This window comes from Mobula birostris, chromosome 2 (genome assembly GCF_030028105.1).
Source record: "Mobula birostris isolate sMobBir1 chromosome 2, sMobBir1.hap1, whole genome shotgun sequence".
NCBI classification, from domain to species: domain Eukaryota; kingdom Metazoa; phylum Chordata; class Chondrichthyes; order Myliobatiformes; family Myliobatidae; genus Mobula; species Mobula birostris.
This window is the reverse complement of record NC_092371.1, coordinates 140,188,769-140,195,083: the sequence shown is the minus strand read 5'-3', so window position 1 is coordinate 140,195,083 and position 6,315 is coordinate 140,188,769. Positions and strand designations below refer to the sequence as shown.

Here is a 6,315-nt window from a genome sequence, read left to right as displayed (position 1 = left end):
TTTGTATGATTACTATGTTATGTTAATCTTTATCATTACAATACTAATAAAAAGATTGAAAAAGAAAAAGATTAATTTGGGGAGGTATGACTGAAATCTTTTACAGTAGATCACTCATCTATTGATTTAAGTTGAATGCATGAAAACAGTTAACACTTGGAAATACTACAAAGACAAGATATAAACTTTCATGTTGATTTAATTTTAAATATTCATTAAAGCTTCATTTATCTTGAGGATGCTTTGTGGAGAAGTTACTGGCATTCTAATTTTAGCACAAAGAGATTTTATGTTACACTACCAATTACTACCATGGAATTTTTTTACCTACCCCTAGAATTTGCAAATTTTGAAATGATAGGAAGAGTGATTTTCAAATTCTTTGTTATTCTCATCATGTTGGCAATTTATTTAAAATAATACTGTTCATGTTTTACATAGTGACACAAAATCCCAAGCCAGTCGATACATATTCCATACGAGTTTCTTCCAACTGCATTTGCAGGGTTTCCTCAATTCATGAAGGGGTTGACCTCCTAGAAATCATTTTCTTCTGTAAAGATTTGTAAACTGAGAATGTGGTGCCCATTGGTTTGAATGTAACTGTTTTGGTTGTGTTCCAGAATGCAAGAATTTCCATCTAAAAAATCTAACCATTTAAAAATATGCAAAAAAATTGAAAAAAATAAAATATAATTCTATTGACAATTCTAATTTAAGACTATGGAGTTGTATATAATGCACCCTTTCATCTAGCAACATACAAAATCCTGAGAGGTCTTAACAGAGTGGATGTGAAGAGTGTGCTTTGCTTAAAGGAGGATCAACAAGGGTCATTGTTTAATATTAAAGGCTTCCCCGTTTAAGAAAAAATTGAGATGGGAGTCTTTGGAAATCTTGGAGGCCCTCTGTTGTTTGGGTTGACCATGGATGTTGCTTCCTAGTTGTGCCATCAATCAATATGTAAGTCAGGGCAATATGATATGGAGAGCAAGCTGTTGCCCTTGCAACAAGCTCTCCCTCTCCACACAGTTGATGAATCCAATTGAATGGCAGGGACAGATACATTTTGGCACCAGCAATGTCACAGGAGTTGCCAGTTAGCATTGAAATCAACATAGGGTTGCCTTAGGGATTCAGGATGTTTTGTCAAGATTTACTCTCAAACCCTTCCCCATGAGTGGGGATAGCTGCAAGGCAGCAGAGGTTTGAGTTCAGCATCTTCCTTCTCCTAAATGAACTGCCAACTACAGCTGATGAGCCCCATCTTCACCACTATCCCACCGTTTCCCCTCTCCTGTCAGTAGAAATGGTTCAACCAGGCTTAGTAGATAAGTCTCACATTGAGGCCTGGAGATGGACTTACTCATACCACTGGGAGCATTTAATCATAGTGGGAGCTTATACCCACTACCTCCCCCAGCTCCGACGAATTTAAGGAATCCTATTCCTTAAAGAACAATGGAAATAGAGTCTACCTAAGGCCCTTTCTTGATAGGCAAGGGAGTGAAAAGCAATTGTGGATAGGCAGGAGTGCAGAATTGAGTTTACACCCAGATCTGCCGTGATCTTATGGAAAGGTTAGCAGGCTCTTGCTCACAGTTGGTGTTTTTGTATCTGCTTGTGCCTGTGAAATGTTGAAGTGGTGGTGGCTGAGGAGAGAGGTGGGATTGTCACCCATGTTCGTTTCGTCATGGTGGTGGTTAACTTGAGCTTAGTGAAGTCTGTGACACTGAGGGTGTGGGTTCACCCATTGACTGTGCCCGGAGAGTTGACGAATGAAGCCTCAGGAAGCTACTAAAGAAACCAGAGATGCTGTATTCCGAAGCAATAAGCAATCTGACAGAGGAATTCAGCAGGTCAAGCAGCATTTGTGGAAGGAAATGAACTTGAGGAGGCTTGATGTAGGATCTGGACCTTAAATGTCAACAACCCCTTTCCTCCCACAGATGCCACTTGACCTGCCAAGTTGTTGTTTCCAGAAGCTATTGATGGAAACCTGGAAATGTTTTTTTTTCATTTCATAGAGCTCCTCACAGTGGAAGCATTTTCTGTCATTCAACTGTTTAATGCTGTATTCCATATTTAGAATGCCATCTCTGAAGAAAGCAATTGTTTCGTTGGTGTAGAAAAAACAGATCTAAAAGCAATTTCACAGTAAAGGTTCCTTATCAGTGGCTTCTCATTCTTCTTGTGACCTCTGTTGTTCGGGCTCTTACCGAGACACTCTTGCGAGCGTTGTGCCATGGGATTTCAGTAACTCAACTTCATTGAACCCAGCCTTATTTGGCAATTTGACAATATCTCCTTGGATATTTCTCATGTTCATAAATTCATGGATGTCAGGCACAAACCTTGGCCATTAATTTTATTACACACCATTCACTGAAGTAGAGTCATTGAGTCAGACAGCACAGACACAAGACCTTCAGACACTTTGTGCCTGTCATCATGTACCTATTAATACTAATCCAGCACCTGGCCCCTTAAGGACTTGCCCAGTTAAAAAAAATGAGTTGTGTGTCTTTGAAACTCTATTCCTTAAAGGACAATAGAAACAGAGTCTACCTAAGGCATGGAGGTGAAAAGAAATCGTGGATAGTCAGGAGTGCCAAATTGAGATTGCAAATAGATCTGCCAGGACCTTACAGAATGGCAGAGCAGAATCACAACTGGTGTTATTGTATCTTCTTGTGCTTTTGAAAGTGGTGGCATGTTGAAGTTATGGAGGCCGAGGTGAGAGGCAGAGTTGTCATCCATGCTTGGTTCATTATGGTGGTGGATAATCTCAGTTTCAGACAGTCTATGATGAGGGTTCTCCCTCTGAATTGTGACTGGATGGTTGATGAATGAGGCTTCAGGAAGCTTCTAGAGACACAAGGGATGCATGAAATATCCTTGCTGTGGCCTAACTACATAAAATCTTATACAGTTGCAGCATAATTTCCCAGCTCTTACATCCTATACTTCAACTACCTTCAGAGATTCTTGTTCACCTAGGTCTCTCTGTTCCTCAGCTCTACATAGCATCCTACGGCATCGCAAAAGGCACGGGCATTGACTATGGTTATCTCAGTGTTGCCATAGACTACATCAGTGTCTTTTGGGATGATACAATGCAATGACAGGCCTCATTATGTGCTAAAGTTATAAGTCTCTAATGTAGTGATAGCACTTTGGTTCATGGTTGTAACAATGAAATATTAGGGAGTCAAAACACTACTATATCCAGGTGCAATGTCAATGATGAGTAAAGATCTATTATCAAGATTATTAAGGATCTTGACAACAGACGCTTGCTTATAACAGGTCACTCCACTGTACTATTTATATTGTGTGATGGAGGGGAGAAGAACAAAATGTTCTAATCATAGAAGGATAGTGTTGCCACTGGACATTTTTGCCTACCAATGACAGGATAGCCTTTCAATGTTTTTTTAGAGCCTTTGAACTCTCTGAGTGTTAGATCAAGACCTTTGGCATTTCCTCCAAGGAGGACAGTTGGATGACCTGCAGCAGTTTTCTCATCCATCAAGATGAGTGTGCAGGAGAGTATGCTCTTCCAAAGGAATACAGTCTCATCGACATTTAGAAATTTTATAGGAGAATATTCACTTTCTTTGAGAATACACTCAGCTGCTGGGGATAATTTTCTACCATCACAGTATATGCACCAGCTTCCCTTTCCAGCAGGATGAATATCATATGGCATTACATATTTTAAGAAGGCTACCAGCCGGACAAGACTGACCCAGAACATATCAGAAAGCTCACCGTCCCTCTCATGTTCTCTCATTATTTGCCATCACCACCTCAATTTTTCCTGGATCATCAAACTCAGGGAAATGATGTACATGTTTTATGAAGGCTACCAGCCGTCCACGACTGGCCTTGAACATAACAGAAGGCCCATCATCCCTTTCATGTTCTCTCTCAACTTGCCGTCACTATCTCGATTTTTCCTGGATTATCATCAAACTTAGGCAAATGCTATTAATTCTGATCTAACTAAACCCTTAACTATATCCATTTCCTGCATTTCTGTCCTTTGTAAGATGTATTTATTGGGGTAACACTTTGATAATGAACTTTTATTTTTCATCCGCATTATTAAGGACTATTCAGATCTTTGAGTATTGATGTCTAACAAACCTCCATCTGTTTCACAAGTGTTAGCTATGTCCAGCTTAGTTTTCATGCCCATTGATTGCTATGATTTCTTCGCGGAGAACAGCTGGGGAATTTTGAAGTCGTCTTGCACAGAATCCCAATAACAAGTGGCCGTCTCTAACCTCAATGACACTGACAAGCACAAAACACTGTGGGAAAAGAAATGCAATATACTTCGTGCAGAACGAAATGCTTTCCACCAAAATGTGGAGAGCTTCAGAAATGAAGAAAATTTATCCAAAAGATTCAATGACATTATAGTGAAAAATGCTCATATACTGAGGAATACCTGCAGCTCTCCCCAGTGGATCAGCAGCTGATTGTTCACAATTTCAGGAGGAGTATTTCCTTCTTTCAAAGCTGGCTAAAGGGAAATTTGCATACACGAGGAGAGCTTTATTTATTTTAGTTGCATACACTGCAGAAAAGTAATTTGTTTTAATTGGTGTAGAAAGACAGATGTTAAAATAAAGGACTTAACTCATATAATTAATAGCTCTTCCACCTACTCTGGTTTTGACCTTATTATATATTTTCTTTTGCAGACATAATCTTCCACATCCTGTTTGGCAGTTAACACAGGGTCATATTATTGGAATGAAAACACATTCACCCCTTTCTCAGAAACCCCGGAGACTTAGAAACTACCCGCCCACACAGAATCCTTCGCAGGTCTGAAGGGTTCAATTTAATAGTCGCTGGAAACAGATGTAGCGCTCAGGACACATAATTTACTCATGCCGGTTACTTCCGTTGCTTACATCTTTGTGCTGCCTGCCTGCTTTAATGATGTCAGCATGCAGTTGCTGCTAACCACTTGGCTGCGTGCCTCAGTAACAGGCCAAAATTGTGAGTGGCCAGTACCATTTAAAACCAGCCCCTTCTGTGAAAGGCAAGCCCTCCAGCAACCACAAGTGCTGGCAGATACTGAAGAACTCCAACTGACTTGAGAGGCACCAAAGAGAGGTCGAAGTTGAGAGAGAAGCTGCAGCTGGTGGTTCGGTGAGGGACTGGAGAACTTGGTGAAGGTAGTGAATTGGATGTGGCCTGCAATCTCTCAAGGAACCCTCTGGCTAAACTAGTTAAGATTGTGAAAGCAGTGAGACGGACAGCTGTGCTAGCCAGTCCTGGGAGTCAAGATCTGGTGTGCATGCTCAGTGTTAGACCATGAGACTATAAGACATAGGAGCAGAATTAGGCCATTCAGCCCAATAAATCTGTTCACTATTCCATCATGGCTGATTTATTATCTCTCTCAACCCCATTTTCCTGTCTTTTCCCCACAACCGTTGACACTGTTACTAATAAACAACCTATCAACCTCCACTTTAAATATACACAGCTGTCTCTGGCAAAGAATTCCATGGATTGACTATCCTCTAGCTAAAGAAATTCCCCCTCATCTCTTTTCTGAAGGGACATCATTGTTCTCCGAGGCTGTGCCCTCTTGTCCTTGACTTCTCCATTATAGGAAATATCCTCTTCACGTCCACTCCGTCTAGTCTATTCAATATTTGATAGGTCTCAATGAGATCTTCAGGTATCACCAGGTGTACACCTGCCTAAGCAGTGCTCAATGCCTCCCTCCCTTGTGTCAAGTATGGAAATGTGCAACAGAGTCATATCTTAAATGTATACAGTTTTGTTCAGAATCTGCAGCACGTACTTTCTCGCATGGGAGGCATCAGTAACTCCATTATAGCACACCTGCAGGCTCAAGAGGACCGCAGCATCTGATATTTGATGTCTCTGCTGCACAGGAAGATCCCAGTATCAGTGTTGTGCAGCGGAAGCTGAGACAATCATTTTGCAAGTTCAATTTGCTGCCAAGAACAGCTACAATACTCTCATCACGTATAGCTCTGGATATTGAATCTCAAAGGGGTTTTTGTTGGCTGCCAGAGTGGCCCAGCAATCCACCCAGCAGATAACCAAGACTGTTGATACCTTTAACCCCTCAGGGCAGGTTATTGGTAGCAGGGAGCATGAATCTGTCATCACCTCTCAAGATAACAAACAGCATTCCTGCCACTCAGTCAGTGCCTGTGACATTGCCTGTCAATCAGCCAACATAGCCATCTGCTGCTTACAAGCTTAGAGCAACTTTTACAGTCAATCCTCCTCAAGGTCGACAACTTTCCAAAG

The 6,315-nt window shown here is 41.1% G+C and overlaps 1 long non-coding RNA gene across 1 annotated transcript in view; it reads right to left on the bottom strand.

Annotated features, from left to right (window-relative positions):
* The window catches only part of LOC140191827 (uncharacterized), a 41,633-nt gene that overhangs the window by 2,411 nt on the left and 32,907 nt on the right, over positions 1-6,315 (bottom strand). The window lies entirely within an intron of this gene.